At 37.1% G+C, this 17,693-nt stretch overlaps 5 non-coding genes across 5 annotated transcripts; 4 read left to right on the forward strand and 1 right to left on the reverse strand.

The window, feature by feature from the left end:
* Nucleotides 1-561: 561 nt before the first annotated feature.
* On the reverse strand, nucleotides 562-634 carry trnak-cuu (transfer RNA lysine (anticodon CUU)). Its single transcript has one exon. It is a non-coding gene; the product is annotated as a tRNA-Lys (tRNA).
* Nucleotides 635-1,402: 768 nt separating this feature from the next.
* trnan-guu (transfer RNA asparagine (anticodon GUU)) lies at nucleotides 1,403-1,476 on the forward strand. Its single transcript has one exon. It is a non-coding gene; the product is annotated as a tRNA-Asn (tRNA).
* A 3,909-nt stretch (nucleotides 1,477-5,385) lies between these two features.
* trnan-guu (transfer RNA asparagine (anticodon GUU)) lies at nucleotides 5,386-5,459 on the forward strand. The gene has a single exon. It is a non-coding gene; the product is annotated as a tRNA-Asn (tRNA).
* A 2,772-nt stretch (nucleotides 5,460-8,231) lies between these two features.
* Nucleotides 8,232-8,305, forward strand: trnan-guu (transfer RNA asparagine (anticodon GUU)). Its single transcript has one exon. It is a non-coding gene; the product is annotated as a tRNA-Asn (tRNA).
* Nucleotides 8,306-11,960: 3,655 nt separating this feature from the next.
* trnan-guu (transfer RNA asparagine (anticodon GUU)) lies at nucleotides 11,961-12,034 on the forward strand. Its single transcript has one exon. It is a non-coding gene; the product is annotated as a tRNA-Asn (tRNA).
* Nucleotides 12,035-17,693: the final 5,659 nt, after the last annotated feature.

Raw genomic sequence — 17,693 nt, forward strand, 5'->3', positions numbered from 1 at the left:
GCGTTACCATAAACAAATGTTTGTTTGTAGATTAGTGTTAATGCTTTTATTTAGTTTTACTAAAGATTTAATTCCTTTTTTATGGTATATTTATATGTGTATTTATATTTTCTGTATTTTATAGAACTTTCCTACACATTTACACATTAAATATCACTCATTTGGACACTTGGTATTCTGTAATCCTGCTAATTCTGAAGCCATTCTGCCAATCCGAACCAGCAATCAAAGAGAACACTCAATTTACAATCCTATTTGATCTAAATAGATAGTCACAAGACTGAGTAAAACAACTAAAAACTTAAGTCTTTTATATAACAGATAGCCTACACATATTAACTACCTCCCGTTTAACAACAAAACCCACAAAGCGAGCATTCAATCACAAATGAGAGCTTTAATTAACATGTGTTTTAGACACTAAAGCATTAAACAGCTCATGTTTTATATTAAATTATATTAAAATACATAATTTCTTATATTTTGGTTTAGAATCACCGTTTCTTGCAGTGTGATGTAAATTGCCAACCTATAATTGTTCATTGAGCATGCAAAATCTATCGCCCAACGTGGGGCTCGAACCCACGACCCTGAGATTAAGAGTCTCATGCTCTACCGACTGAGCTAGCCGGGCTATGAAACTAGTTCAGAATGTATTAATATTGTTCTGAGATAATGTAGAGCGTTTAGAAGCAGTAATATTGATCATTACCAGCGAATTGTTGAATTATCTTAATACTAAATGTCATAGCCTATAATGATACCTGACAACGGTGTATGTGTAGTGCAATGGCTAATTTATTCTACTTTTATTAAGATTGACTTCACTGTGTTTTTAGAATTGGTCTGGGAGGGTAGTTTCGTACCAGCAGTTCAGTAAATAGCATGATCCTAGCTGTAGAAAAGTAGATATCAGATATGAACACACTGAATCTGTGAGTAAACACTGTAAGAGGAGTTGTAAAAATATATTGTGGAACCTATATATAGACCCTAATGCAATTTTCACAATAAATCTGGTTAATGAGTAATATACGTATTTCACAAGCAGCAATATTGTTGCAGATTATCAAGTTTGGATGAAACTTGGCGACTTTCTGTATTTCACATGGCCAATCGTCCTGGAAAAACGGTGGGGTGTCTATTAGTCTGTACTGCCATCTAGTGGCAAAATACAAGACGGTTGAACACAGAGACTAAATGTAAAAATAAGTGACTAAAACAACTACAAATAACCTAAACTAATGAAAGCAAGCCAGACATTTAATAACGTTATGATGATGCAGTGTTCTTATAGTAGTTTCTGTTGCGAAGCACCTGTCTGGGTGAAAAATGACGGTCTTCAATGCCATGATTGGCGCAGTGTATTTTTTTTTTTGCTGTTTTGGACGGTTAGACGAAAGTCTCTGTGGCGCAATCGGTTAGCGCGTTCGGCTGTTAACCGAAAGGTTGGTGGTTCGAGCCCACCCAGGGACGGTGATAGTTTTTTGGATTTCAAGGCAAGCATGATGTAGCTATTGAGGAATTAACAAACCAGCACTGTAATTTATTCTCGTGTGTGTGCGTGTGTGTACACTGACTGAGCTCCTGTTACACGAGTACACTGAGAGCAGGCTTAAACAAGTCAACTGACATAATAATCTATACAAAATTAAAATATATAAAGAAATGCAGAAGCATCAAATGGCATTACATATTATTTATTTATTATTATTTTTTTTTCTTTCTGTTTTCAATCGTTACAATACAGTCTCTGTGGCGCGATCGGTTAGCGCTTTCGGCTTTTGATTGAACGGTTGGTGGTTCGCGCTCACCCAAGGATGAATGAAGTTTTCGCGATTGCTTGTAAAAATGAAGTGCTGGAATTTCAAAAGCGTGCAGCGGAGTAACAGCTAAGAAGTTATTGATACGCCGTCTGTTACATTATAAGATGTAAAGAACTACAAATTTCATGCTTATGCATTTTTATATATTACAATTTTGCATAAATTATCATACCATACTGACTTGTTTAAGCCAGCTTTTCGTGTAACAGCAGCTCAGTCAGTTTATGCATTTTCCAATGTATGAACACTTTTTTTTTCCTTTCTTTTTCTTTATGCTTTTATTCCAAATATGAAATCGGAGAGCGCCATTGGCTCAGCAAATTGGACATAGCATGCCCTGATAGGATGCGGTTGCACAGTCGATCCGTTGCAGGTAAGCAGAGACTGATGTGTCGCAGGAAATGACGTAATAGTTTTATCTTTACAGGACGTTCACACTGAAATTTTATTTTGCATCTGTCAGCGCTGTTTTAATGGTTTTCTAAGTAGACATGCACTAAACTGATTTTTTTTTTTTTTTTTTTTTTTTTTTAGCATCTCATACATTTGCGTCTCATTTAAGATGCAATATCGAGTGAAAACAATTTGAATCTGGCTGAATTCTGCAGTGATAGTGAAGCCTTCAAGGAGTCAGGATATAATAGGGTCATCAGTGAGGTCCTCTTCAAATTCTTCCTCCTCCTGCTGTTCCACATTAACGTCCTCCAGCAACTGGTCTGTGTTCTCTAAATCTGGAGTATGTAATCCACTCCAGTGAGCTCCCCTAAAGAGATCAAAATGCAGATTAATGCAAAGCAAGTTTTTGATCTAACTCATTTCATACACAATGACAATTCAAAGTGTTTTACAAAAAGAGAAATAAAGACCAGTTTCAAGTGTAAAATCTTGTAAGAACATTAAAATTCTTCGGGAAAAGATACGTTTTCTCTGGGTTACTCCGTTTGACCTGAACAAATATATATATTTTTTTTAACTTCATGCTCAGTCTTGAGGTTTTAAAGGGGTCCTTTTATGACTTATCAACATAAACCACAATATGACTAACTACATGTTTGTTACACCACATGACTTTGATTTGATCGACAACATTTCTTTAAATATAATTTTAAAACAATTTTCACTACTTTTTTTTTTATTTTTTTTTTTTTTAAGAAATAATAAAATATTGTTCTGCAATAGTCATGCCAACATTTCTTTTTTTCAGATATTTCAGCTTTTAATGGAACATTGATTTTGTTTTTTTCCAGGGTCTTTATGTAAAAACCATCCCCCAAAAAAAAGTTACTTTAAACTCCGAGATAAAAATATGCTCAATTAAGTAATTGTTTTGTGTGACTTGCATTTGTATTCATTTTTGAATTATTTAAAATATCTGGACCAAATAAATAAGCGTTACGTCTAGGGCTGTCACTAACAATTATTTTGGTAATTGAGTAATCTAACAATTAATCATCAGAATAAATCAAGTAATTGGGGAACAAAATTTTGATTGTATGAAGGTTTCGAAGTAAAATCACGTTGGCTAAAATGCATTAATAAGCCTAAGTTTTAACAATCTCTACGATTGAATAACAACAAAACAATTGTGCAAACCATATCTAAAGCCAACAGACACCCAAAGCAGATCTATGTAATAAAAATGTATATAATTCAAGCTGACAGAGATTGGCTTCTCCAGGTGTGCCCAACTTTTTTGAAATGCAAGATCTACTTTTTCTTTATATATTAGTGCTTTCAGCATTTACTCCTTAACCCATGCGAATTATTTAAAGCGTTTAACGCGTACATTTTTCTTAATCGCAATTAAGGCGTGTACCGATTTGACATTAGGTTCTGACATTTTATTCCGCTCTGTGTGAGTTGTAAACGCTGATAGAGGGCGGTGCCTTTATGATGTGTTTAGTGGGGACATTAAACAAACACAACAGGGAGTCTGTGCTAATGATCAAGTGCTGAAGAAAGAACCTCGTATAAAAATGCTGAAGGGACTTTGCGGGACTTCACTGAAGTCCTCCCGCGTCTTTTGTAAGTCAGCATTCTACCACATAAGCGTGTCAATACTTACAAGCCCGCTGTGCAGCTAGTTTTTCTTCCTGTTGACGCTCCACTCATATTTCATATAATTTCAACTTTGTACCCGTTGCCGCAGAGCTTTTGAAATGTCAGCTAATGATCACCGGACAGTTCGGATGAATTCTTTTATATTGGAAGTGCCAGCGCTAAAAGCAGAACAAAATGCGCTTTTCATGTGGAGTTCAATGCAGCGCTTGATGCCCTGACAGCCTTCCCACTGATTAATATTAAATGAGGGTTTAATGCGCATTTCAATGAATACTAGTTTATTTCAGAAAGTCAACATCCTACTTAGACTTTGGGAAATGTTTAATGTTACTCGAATTGGAGCTATTTTAGTGATTTTTCTGTCTTTATGCTGTGGAGTTTGGAAAATGTTAATAAAGCATTTTTGTTACATACTGTATTGTTTTGTTCATTTGTGTTCTTTCCAAAGAACATATATATGCATTATGACAGGAAGTGTAAGTCAAATTTTCCTACTTTTAAAATCTGAGATTAATCGTGAATAAATGTGTTTATCTGCTGACAGCATACAGAGCTGTGCGGCTTTATTCCGTAAATATTCTCTGGATTCCCACATTGCGTTTAACCTGTGATAATGGCCATAAACTATAAAATATTGATCGGAAGTGTGGCATTGTGAACTATTACAAACGTAATCATCATGAAATCTAATTTACATGAGGTGAAGATCGCATTTACATTCAGTGTTTTAAAAGGCAAGTGATCTTTTGGTTTCAACAGTGGGGATTTTGTGGCAGTATTATTGCTGCTGTTTTGCCGTTTGTGTTCCCTTGGTAGGCTTTAGCAATTTGTCCCCTTTTGGGACAAGTTGAGCTCATTGTAATTTGTTTGTTATTTTTGTGTGGTGACCGTGGGTAGAGCGGTTGTGTCGGGAGCACATCCGTGGCATAGGACGGTCACCATCTTGCTGGTTGTTTTCACTGTGCCAGCGGGATTTATTGCATAAATACCCCCCACCAGTAACTGCATGAAGACTAGGGTGAAGTTAGTGTCTTTGTGTTTAGGTAGGAGTGGGGAACCTTGTTCTTTATATCATATCTAAAGACGTAATGCAATTTCCACAATAAATCTGGTTAATGAGTAATATACTTATTTCACAAGCAGCAATCTTTTTGCAGACTATCAAGTTTGGATGAAACTTGGCGATTTTCTGTATTTCACGTGGCCAATCGTCCTGGAAAAACGGTGGGGTGTCTATTAGTCTGTACTGCCATCTAGTGGCAATGTACCAAACGGTTGAAACCAGCGACTAAATGTAAAAATAAGTGACTGAAACAACTACAAATAACCTAAACAAGTGAATGCAAGCCAGACATTTAATAACGTTATGATTTAGGGTTCTTATAGTAGTTTCTGTTGTGAAGCACCTTGTCTGGGTGAAAGACAACAGTCCTCAACTCCATGATTGGCGCAGTGTTTTATTATTTTTTTTTTTCCTGTTTTCAAGAGCTGTAATACAGTCTCTGTGGCGCAATCGGTTAGCGCGTTCGGCTGTTAACCGAAAGGTTGGTGGTTCGAGCCCACCCAGGGACGAGTGGTGTTTTCGCAATTGCTTGTAAAAATGAAGTGCTGAAATTTCAAAAGTGTGCAGCGGAGTAACAGCAAAAAAGTGAATGATACTCAGGCTGTTATATTATAAGATGTAGATGTAAGAAACTACAAATTTCATGCTTATGCATTTTTATATATTACAATTTTGCATAAATTATCATACCATACTGACTTGTTTAAGCCAGCTTTTCGTGTAACAGCAGCTCAGTCAGTTCAGGCATTTCTCTATATATGAGTACTGTTAAAAAATGCTGGTAGTGTAAGTAAATCACTCAGGTTCGTTTATGGGTGTTTGATAATGGTAGTTCACTTACAAAAGAATGCATCCATTTTATACGTTTTCCAATGTATGAACACTTTTTTTTCCTTTCTTTTTTCTTTATGCTTTTATTCCAAATATGAAATCGGAGAGCGCCATTGGCTCAGCAAATTGGACATAGCATGCCCTGATAGGATGCGGTTGCACAGTCGATCCTGTTACAGGTAAGCAGAGACTGATGTGTCGCAGGAAATGACGTAATAGTTTTATCTTTTCAGGACGTTCACACTGAAATTTTCTTTTGCATCTGTCAGCGCTGTTTTAATGGTTTTCTAAGTAGACATGCACTAAACTGATTTTTTTTTTTTTTTTTTTTTTTTAGCATCTCATACATTTGCGTCTCATTTAAGATGCAATATCGAGTGAAAACAATTTGAATCTGGCTGAATTCTGCAGTGATAGTAAAGCCTTCAAGGAGTCAGGATATAATAGGGTCATCTGTCTGTTCTGACATTTTATTCCGCTCTGTGTGAGTTGTAAACGCTGATAGAGGGCGGGGCCTTTATGATGTGTTTAGTGGGGACATTAAACAAACACAACAGGGAGTCTGTGCTAATGATCAAGTGCTGAAGAAAGAACCTCGTATAAAAATGCTGAAGGGACTTTGCGGGACTTCACTGAAGTCCTCCCGCGTCTTTTGTAAGTCAGCATTCTACCACATAAGCGTGTCAATACTTACAAGCCCGCTGTGCAGCTAGTTTTTCTTCCTGTTGACGCTCCACTCATATTTCATATAATTTCAACTTTGTACTCGTTGCCGCAGAGCTTTTGAAGTGTCAGCTAATGATCACTGGACAGTTCGGATTAATTACCTTTTATATTGGAAGTGCCAGCGCTAAAAGCAGAACAAAATGCGCTTTTCATGTGGAGTTCAATGCAGCGCTTGATGCCCTGACAGCCTTCCCACTGATTAATATTAAATGAGGGTTTAATGCGCATTTCAATGAATACTAGTTTATTTCAGTAAGTCAACATCCTACTTAGACTTTGGGAAATGTTTAATGTTACTCGAATTGGAGCTATTTTAGTGATTTTTCTGTCTTTATGCTGTGGAGTTTAGAAAATGTTAATAAAGCATTTTTGTTACATACTGTATTGTTTTGTTCATTTGTGTTCTTTCCAAAGAACATATAAATGCATTATGACAGGAAGTGTAAGTCAAATTTTCCTACTTTTAAAATCTGAGATTAATCATGAATAAATGTGTTTATCTGCTGACAGCATACAGAGCTGTGCGGCTTTATTCCGTAAATATTCTCTGGATTCCCACATTGCGTTTAACCTGTGATAATGGCCATAAACTATAAAATATTGATCGGAAGTGTGGCATTGTGAACTATTACAAACGTAATCATCATGAAATCTAATTTACATGAGGTGAAGATCGCATTTACATTCAAACTGTAATTTACACAGAACAGAACTCCAATGATAATTTGTCAAAAATAACCTTCTTGGATCGTCTGGATTCAGTCCGATTTACAGAAAAAGAAAGTGTTTGTGCATCCATCACTGCGTGTGTAACTTTAATCAAGTCCAATGGAAGTTTTTATTTTTTAAATTACATTATTTTATGTTGCTTATACTCGTACTCTTGTCACTTTTGACCACAGCAGCTTTCTTCATTTTGATTTTTTGGCTGAAGATTTGTTCTCCGTGGTGTTTTAAAAGGCAAGTGATCTTTTGGTTTCAACAGTGGGGATTTTGTGGCAGTATTATTGCTGCTGTTTTGCCGTTTGTGTTCCCTTGGTAGGCTTTAGCAATTTGTCCCCTTTTGGGACAAGTTGAGCTCATTGTAATTTGTTTGTTATTTTTGTGTGGTGACCGTGGGTAGAGCGGTTGTGTCGGGAGCACATCCGTGGCATAGGACGGTCGCCATCTTGCTGGTTGTTTTCACTGTGCCAGCGGGATTTATTGCATAAATACCCCCCACCAGTAACTGCATGCAAGACTAGGGTGAAGTTAGTGTCTTTGTGTTTAGGTAGGAGTGGGGAACCTTGTTCTTTATATCATATCTAAAGACGTAATGCAATTTCCACAATAAATCTGGTTAATGAGTAATATACTTATTTCACAAGCAGCAATCTTTTTGCAGACTATCAAGTTTGGATGAAACTTGGCGATTTTCTGTATTTCACGTGGCCAATCGTCCTGGAAAAACGGTGGGGTGTCTATTAGTCTGTACTGCCATCTAGTGGCAATGTACCAAACGGTTGAAACCAGCGACTAAATGTAAAAATAAGTGACTGAAACAACTACAAATAACCTAAACAAGTGAATGCAAGCCAGACATTTAATAACGTTATGATTTAGGGTTCTTATAGTAGTTTCTGTTGTGAAGCACCTTGTCTGGGTGAAAGACAACAGTCCTCAACTCCATGATTGGCGCAGTGTTTTATTATTTTTTTTTTCCTGTTTTCAAGAGCTGTAATACAGTCTCTGTGGCGCAATCGGTTAGCGCGTTCGGCTGTTAACCGAAAGGTTGGTGGTTCGAGCCCACCCAGGGACGAGTGGTGTTTTCGCAATTGCTTGTAAAAATGAAGTGCTGAAATTTCAAAAGTGTGCAGCGGAGTAACAGCAAAAAAGTGAATGATACTCAGGCTGTTATATTATAAGATGTAGATGTAAGAAACTACAAATTTCATGCTTATGCATTTTTATATATTACAATTTTGCATAAATTATCATACCATACTGACTTGTTTAAGCCAGCTTTTCGTGTAACAGCAGCTCAGTCAGTTCAGGCATTTCTCTATATATGAGTACTGTTAAAAAATGCTGGTAGTGTAAGTAAATCACTCAGGTTCGTTTATGGGTGTTTGATAATGGTAGTTCACTTACAAAAGAATGCATCCATTTTATACGTTTTCCAATGTATGAACACTTTTTTTTCCTTTCTTTTTTCTTTATGCTTTTATTCCAAATATGAAATCGGAGAGCGCCATTGGCTCAGCAAATTGGACATAGCATGCCCTGATAGGATGCGGTTGCACAGTCGATCCTGTTACAGGTAAGCAGAGACTGATGTGTCGCAGGAAATGACGTAATAGTTTTATCTTTTCAGGACGTTCACACTGAAATTTTCTTTTGCATCTGTCAGCGCTGTTTTAATGGTTTTCTAAGTAGACATGCACTAAACTGATTTTTTTTTTTTTTTTTTTTTTTAGCATCTCATACATTTGCGTCTCATTTAAGATGCAATATCGAGTGAAAACAATTTGAATCTGGCTGAATTCTGCAGTGATAGTGAAGCCTTCAAGGAGTCAGGATATAATAGGGTCATCAGTGAGGTCCTCTTCAAATTCTTCCTCCTCCTGCTGTTCCACATTAACGTCCTCCAGCAACTGGTCTGTGTTCTCTAAATCTGGAGTATGTAATCCACTCCAGTGAGCTCCCCTAAAGAGATCAAAATGCAGATTAATGCAAAGCAAGTTTTTGATCTAACTCATTTCATACACAATGACAATTCAAAGTGTTTTACAAAAAGAGAAATAAAGACCAGTTTCAAGTGTAAAATCTTGTAAGAACATTAAAATTCTTCGGGAAAAGATACGTTTTCTCTGGGTTACTCCGTTTGACCTGAACAAATATATATATTTTTTTTAACTTCATGCTCAGTCTTGAGGTTTTAAAGGGGTCCTTTTATGACTTATCAACATAAACCACAATATGACTAACTACATGTTTGTTACACCACATGACTTTGATTTGATCGACAACATTTTTTTAAATATAATTTTAAAACAATTTTCACTACTTTTTTTTTTATTTATTTTTTTTTTAAGAAATAATAAAATATTGTTCTGCAATAGTCATGCCAACATTTCTTTTTTTCAGATATTTCAGCTTTTAATGGAACATTGATTTTGTTTTTTTCCAGGGTCTTTATGTAAAAACCATCCCCCCAAAAAAAGTTACTTTAAACTCCGAGATAAAAATATGCTCAATTAAGTAATTGTTTTGTGTGACTTGCATTTGTATTCATTTTTGAATTATTTAAAATATCTGGACCAAATAAATAAGCGTTACGTCTAGGGCTGTCACTAACAATTATTTTGGTAATTGAGTAATCTAACAATTAATCATCAGAATAAATCAAGTAATTGGGGAACAAAATTTAGATTGTATGAAGGTTTCGAAGTAAAATCACGTTGGCTAAAATGCATTAATAAGCCTAAGTTTTAACAATCTCTACGATTGAATAACAACAAAACAATTGTGCAAACCATATCTAAAGCCAACAGACACCCAAAGCAGATCTATGTAATAAAAATGTATATAATTCAAGCTGACAGAGATTGGCTTCTCCAGGTGTGCCCAACTTTTTTGAAATGCAAGATCTACTTTTTCTTTATATATTAGTGCTTTCAGCATTTACTCCTTAACCCATGCGAATTATTTAAAGCGTTTAACGCATACATTTTTCTTAATCGCAATTAAGGCGTGTACCGATTTGACATTAGGTTCTGACATTTTATTCCGCTCTGTGTGAGTTGTAAACGCTGATAGAGGGCGGTGCCTTTATGATGTGTTTAGTGGGGACATTAAACAAACACAACAGGGAGTCTGTGCTAATGATCAAGTGCTGAAGAAAGAACCTCGTATAAAAATGCTGAAGGGACTTTGCAGGACTTCACTGAAGTCCTCCCGCGTCTTTTGTAAGTCAGCATTCTACCACATAAGCGTGTCAATACTTACAAGCCCGCTGTGCAGCTAGTTTTTCTTCCTGTTGACGCTCCACTCATATTTCATATAATTTCAACTTTGTACCCGTTGCCGCAGAGCTTTTGAAGTGTCAGCTAATGATCACCGGACAGTTCGGATGAATTCTTTTATATTGGAAGTGCCAGCGCTAAAAGCAGAACAAAATGCGCTTTTCATGTGGAGTTCAATGCAGCGCTTGATACCCTGACAGCCTTCCCACTGATTAATATTAAATGAGGGTTTAATGCGCATTTCAATGAATACTAGTTTATTTCAGTAAGTCAACATCCTACTTAGACTTTGGGAAATGTTTAATGTTACTCGAATTGGAGCTATTTTAGTGATTTTTCTGTCTTTATGCTGTGGAGTTTGGAAAATGTTAATAAAGCATTTTTGTTACATACTGTATTGTTTTGTTCGTTTGTGTTCTTTCCAAAGAACATATAAATGCATTATGACAGGAAGTGTAAGTCAAATTTTCCTACTTTTAAAATCTGAGATTAATCATGAATAAATGTGTTTATCTGCTGACAGCATACAGAGCTGTGCGGCTTTATTCCGTAAATATTCTCTGGATTCCCACATTGCGTTTAACCTGTGATAATGGCCATAAACTATAAAATATTGATCGGAAGTGTGGCATTGTGAACTATTACAAACGTAATCATCATGAAATCTAATTTACATGAGGTGAAGATCGCATTTACATTCAGTGTTTTAAAAGGCAAGTGATCTTTTGGTTTCAACAGTGGGGATTTTGTGGCAGTATTATTGCTGCTGTTTTGCCGTTTGTGTTCCCTTGGTAGGCTTTAGCAATTTGTCCCCTTTTGGGACAAGTTGAGCTCATTGTAATTTGTTTGTTATTTTTGTGTGGTGACCGTGGGTAGAGCGGTTGTGTCGGGAGCACATCCGTGGCATAGGACGGTCGCCATCTTGCTGGTTGTTTTCACTGTGCCAGCGGGATTTATTGCATAAATACCCCCCACCAGTAACTGCATGAAGACTAGGGTGAAGTTAGTGTCTTTGTGTTTAGGTAGGAGTGGGGAACCTTGTTCTTTATATCATATCTAAAGACGTAATGCAATTTCCACAATAAATCTGGTTAATGAGTAATATACTTATTTCACAAGCAGCAATCTTTTTGCAGACTATCAAGTTTGGATGAAACTTGGCGATTTTCTGTATTTCACATGGCCAATCGTCCTGGAAAAACGGTGGGGTGTCTATTAGTCTGTACTGCCATCTAGTGGCAATATACCAAACGGTTGAAACCAGCGACTAAATGTAAAAATAAGTGACTGAAACAACTACAAATAACCTAAACAAGTGAATGCAAGCCAGACATTTAATAACGTTATGATTTAGGGTTCTTATAGTAGTTTCTGTTGCGAAGCACCTTGTCTGGGTGAAAGACAACAGTCTTCAACTCCATGAACGCTGTTGTCGAGCAATGGAGGACAGTCTCTGTGGCGCAATCGGTTAGCGCGTTCGGCTGTTAACCGAAAGGTTGGTGGTTCGAGCCCACCCAGGGACGGCATAAAGTTTTCTTCTCTTTTTGTTAAAAAATAAAACATTTAAGACTCTTTGTGTTAAAGCTACATCTAAAATGACATAAAATGCATTACTGTGTTATAGTAACATACCTCTGTTTGATTACATAACGTTATGTTAGACTTTATTTTTGTTAAACAATTTGTTCGTTATCTTCAAAGTAACTGAGTTTGCTGCACAACGTTGACCTTTTTGTTTTGGAAAAACATTTTATCCTCTTTGTTAAAAGTAAAAAATTAACAAACTTAAAGATACTACTAGAATTATATCAAATCGTTGACGTAACACAAACCTGTTTGCTAAAATACTGTAACGCTAAGTGAATATGTGGATTAGTTTGCAGCACATCCTTTACTTATTGTTTTAGATACTTTCTTATCTTTGATAAATGGAAGACACTTATGTTAAAGACAAAACTAAAATTAAGAGACATTGAGTTTTAGTAACATAACCCTGTTTGTTAAGCTAATGTTAAACTCTGTCTTTCTTAACCCATCTGTTCATCTTCAGTATAGTGACTATGGAAGTAAATTGTTGCACATCATCACATTTTGTTTTAGCAACATTATTACATTGTATGCTCGAGTGCGACCGCAAATAATATATGCCTACCTTGCAGAACACCTCTGTTGACAGCGCCACTCTGATCCGTATGTCTATTATTAGTAATTAACGGACCAGACACTAAAAAAGTCACATAACATCTACACACTTCTAATAACAAATATATAAATACAAGAAAATGATCGTTATGTAAACTTACACAGTTGATCAATGCAAACAATTTTTTTTTTTTTTTTTTTTTTTTTTGCTGTCATCATGTCCTGAATTGCATATACAAGATTTTTTAAAAGCCTGTTAAACATCAAGTTACAAACAGTACGTTTTTTTTTTTTTTTTTTTTTTTTGTAAATTTCAAATATTTCATAAATAAATAAATCATACAAACAACACATACTTTTGAAAATAAATGCCATTTTAAAAGAGTAATGTTACGAGTTAAAAAACCCGTCTTGGTCTTGCGCACAAACCTCAACGCGAACGCCGCTACAGTGATATTGAACACAAAATACAAACCTATGTTTGAATAATTTACAAGGACTGTCAACCATACCATGCCGTTTGTTTTTGTTGTTCAAGTATCCAGGATGTCACTTCAGAGAGGATCAGATCAAAGATTTTAAAACACAAACTTCCTAAACACAGCAAAGCATTTTGGCTGAAATATTTTCCCCTCAGGGATAGTGACACCCCCCTATTTCCACTTAAGAAATCGTTCCAGAATATTGCCAGGGTGGGGAGTGTCTAACATGAGTCCATACAATTTTCTGCAAAAGTTAGTTACCACTAACCACTATCACTGTTTGACACAAACTGTAAGGAATCCTCTGATCTGCCTTTACAAAATTTCAGATATTTCCTGATCTTAAGGCCAGGATAAGATCAGCTCCTTAACATGGTAATACTACATTTTATTTTTACATTAATAATGATAATTATTTATCCCATATTACGTCATCATTGTTTAAAACATCTTGGTGATTACAACTTTGTATTTAATCAATCTCTATTTTTAAATTTGAGTTGAGAGGGAAAAAAAATCTTATACCATGCATTATTTTGGCACCTCAGTTTTCCACTAAGCATAGTACACCATTAAAGATACATTATATTTACTCTTTTAATTACACAGATGGTACGGCTACAGCGTGGGAATATCATAACAGCTGACCAAACACATCATACCATATCCTGTACAACAGCCGGAGGGAGGAAGTGGAAGCAAAGGTCAAATGTGAGAATACACCTGTTAGGTCATAAATCATATTTTGACATTCAGTATATAATATTTTCTCCTACCAGGGTTAGGAAATCATGTGCCGAGCGACAACCAATGAGAAAAGTACCGCGTTCCTTTGAATTTAAGAGGCACTTTTTTAGCCATATTATTTTCCTTGTAAAAATTGCCCTGCGTCTTACACGAGTACTGCGATACAATCACGTGACAGTCTGGAATCTGCCAAACGTAAACGTGCTCTGTAAAAAAAGAAAGAAAAATGCAGTCATGCCAACAAGCTCGAATCACGGCAGAGATTTACAGCTTCTTTCAAACTAATGATGATGTAACAGAACATGACATTGTCCGGGGGGTGTCAAGTGAGAAGGACGACTCCTCAAGCTCAGAGGACAATGACTAGGTACTGTACTGTATGTTAAAGTATTACTATGGAATAGATGGCACTTTAACAATAATGTGCCCAACAGACGCATTGTATTGTTCACTACTGTTTCTGTGAACTGAAGGTTGCTAAGAGTGTTTAAAGAGAGGCAGCTGGAGGAACACTTTGTTTGCAGGAACACATAATGACACGTTGTACTAGTAAACATTTCTGTCTTGATTTTTGTTTTAAATTCATCTAAACTAACAGGATAGTGAAGATGGCTCCAACTCTTTTGGAATTCTTTGTTCTCTTATTGGCTGTTCACTTGTGGCTGCCAATCTGGTAAGTTTGTCGTTTTTACTTATACAAAACAAAAGCAGTTTAGTTTCCCCAGTTAGAGTTGTACATTATTGATGGGATATGTTTGTTGCCCTTTCTCCTCTTTCATTTTTTTTCCCCCTGTTTCTTGATCTCCTCCTGTTATTTCTTCTCCTTGTTCTCCTTTTTTTCTTGTTGTTCTCCAATTTCTCCTCACTCTTCCTTGTTCTTCCTCTTTATCGTGGTCTTCTCACTCCATCTCCTAGTTCTTTTTCTGCTTTTTCATCTTGGTCTTTCTCTCTTTCTCCCTTTTCTTTGGTCTTCTTGGTTTCTTTTCTCCCCCTCCTTCTTGCTCTTCTCCTCTCTTTTCATTCTTCGTCTTGGTCTTCATCTTCACATTCTTCTTGATTGTCTCCTTCTTTCTGGTCTTCTCCTTCTACTTTATCTTCATCTCCTTCTTGGTCTTTTCTCCTTTTGCCTGTCTTCTTTCATCTCCTTTTCATTTGTTTATTGAGTGTGTTTTTCAGACAGGCTGCCCCAATCCCAATTCTAACCTTAGATTTGGCTAGATCCGTTGGTCAAATTGTCAGTTGGAGAGTTCACTTCCAGTTTTCTAAGCAAGGAAAAAGCAGGAAACTTCGAGAACAAAACGCTGTTGAAAATCCAGACCTGTCAAGGCGTGGAGATTTGGAAACTATTCGGCGAGACCACGTGAAGTCTAAGAGCAGCTGGTTATCGTCCCGTCTTTCAAGCGGTTTGAAGTGCTTAGCATCGGCGGGAATGAAATCACTCTTCAACAAGTTGGAGATCTAGCAAGCGTTTACAACTGCTCAGCAGGTAAGAAGAGATAGCATGGAGGTAATTTCTGGCACATTTTATTCTATTATTACTGTCAATTCTGTTTTTCCGTGGGGTGTATTTTCCGGTTGGCGGATCATCTGTGCTAACAGAAAAAAAAAAATGCTCTAGTAGAAGTGAATTCTAATCAATCAGTGCCATTGTAATAAATGCAAATATGGCTGCAAGTAAAATGTAAATGATTGTGGGGGAAAAAACAGCAAAGAGCTGAAGGTAAACTGGCGTCTGTCTGGACTAATTTGTACTAAACAACGTTTTTTTTTTTTTTGGCAGGGAAGGAAGGCAGACAGGCTGGCAGGCAGGGAGTTTAGAAATAATATATTTGAACATTTTTGAATATTTTTTTTTTTTATAAACAGGTCTCTGTTCCTTCCCACCTCACCAATCCAGAGTTCATTGACTATCCAGGCAGTTCTACCAGTTCATCCAATGGTATGTTTCCTTTTTTTATTTAGTCATTGCCAATTATTTTCCTCCCAATTTGAAATGCCCAATTTTTAAGGCTCAGCTCACTGCTACCACCCCTACGCTGACTCAGGAGCAGCAAAGATGAACACACGCTGTCCTCTGAAGTGTGTGCCATCAGCTGACCGGTTCTTTACACTCTGCAGATTCACCATGCAGCCACACAAGAGCATGGTGAATCTGCAGAGCATACAGTGTCGGAGGACAACGCAGCTCTGGGCAGCTTACAGACAGGCCCGCAGGCACCTGGCCAGACTACAGGGGTCGCTGGTGTGCGATGAGCTGAGGACACCCTGGCCGACCTAACCCTCCCTCCCCCGAGCGGCACACAGCCAACTGAGCACCGCCCCCTGGGAGCTCCCGTCCATGGTCGGCTGTGGAATAGTCCGGACTCAAACCAGCAACGTCCTGGCTATAGGGCGCATCCTGCGCTCACGCAGAGCACCTTTACTGGATGCGCCACTCAGGAGCCCCATTTGTGTTTCCTTTGACCTTTGTTTTAAATACAGGGGGTTTATACACTCTCTAGTTAGAACCTTTTATTTAAAAATTTGGAATCCCCCATTATTTCTTACCCCCATTTTCTCCCAATTTGGAATATCCAATTGTTTTTAAAACCTTGACTCGGGCTCCCGAGTGGCACTTCATCCAGCTAAGGTGCTTCACCGGAAGTGCGGGGTGCTGTAGCCCTATAGCCTGTAGATCACTGGTTCCAATCCAGGCTATACCGTCGCTAACCATGGCCGGGAGTCTAGAGGGTCAGCTGCGAGTTGCTGGCAGAACTGCGTAGCTTCCTGAGGTTCCGGAGAGTGACGTCATGCGAGTAGAACACAGAGCCAGCCGTCTCTGGGCGTCGGACACGTTCATATATTTTAAATCTTTAAGCTCCAGAATGCGAGATAACAAACCGACGGTACATTTGTTAATCATATTAGAGAGATGAAGTGGTAGGGATTCATATTTACAATTACTGATCCACCCCTCACCTTCCCTTTAAGTTAAAACAATAAAATAAATACAAATTATCTACATTAAAGTGATGGTATATTTAGGGAAGGGCAATGTAAAATTCGAAATTCCTTTGAGTATTCGTAGGACTTAAAAGAAAAAAGTTCTGTTTTTCATTTTTGTACTTTTTAGATAAGTCGATGATAATAGCATGGGCCACTGTTGGTGGAATCTTATTACTTTTCCTGTTACCTGGAGTGGTCTGGTGCTGTTCTTGAGGGAGCTATAACAGGGCCATTTAAGTGAAGTTGCGCACTTGTAGTTCTTTGTCAAACGTGTTCATTTATGACTGCAGATGGTCTCTGTATGTTGTGCTTGCTTCTAACTGTGTGGTGATTTTGTGTTTGCTCTTCAGTAAACCTGCTTTTAATTTAGCACTGAAGACAGTTACTGGATCTGTGTGTGTGTATATTAGTGGCTATCAAAAGTCTACACACCCTTTCAATATTTCTAGTGTTTTTTTTTTTTTTTTCACTTTCATTTGGACATGGTAACCTACAAAATCACAGTAAAAACAAAAGGCTACACATTTCTGACAATGAATCACAAATGGAAAACTAAAACACCTTGGTTGAATAAGTGTACACACCCCTCATAATGGGGGTTATAATTGTGTTCAGATTTAAGCAATCATGTCCCAAATCATGCACAAAGATAATTTGCCTTCATCTGAGATCAACTGAAGTGATTCTAATTAGATTAAAATAAAATCAGCTGTTTCTGTAGGATTTCACTGAAGGTTTCTTTGTTGCATAGTGTATGTTCATGTGTAGAGACAACCATGGGCAACAAGGAGCTAACAAAAGATCTTTGGGACCTTATTGTTGAATG

The sequence above is a fragment of the Myxocyprinus asiaticus genome, chromosome 1 (genome assembly GCF_019703515.2).
Source record: "Myxocyprinus asiaticus isolate MX2 ecotype Aquarium Trade chromosome 1, UBuf_Myxa_2, whole genome shotgun sequence".
Classification (NCBI taxonomy): domain Eukaryota; kingdom Metazoa; phylum Chordata; class Actinopteri; order Cypriniformes; family Catostomidae; genus Myxocyprinus; species Myxocyprinus asiaticus.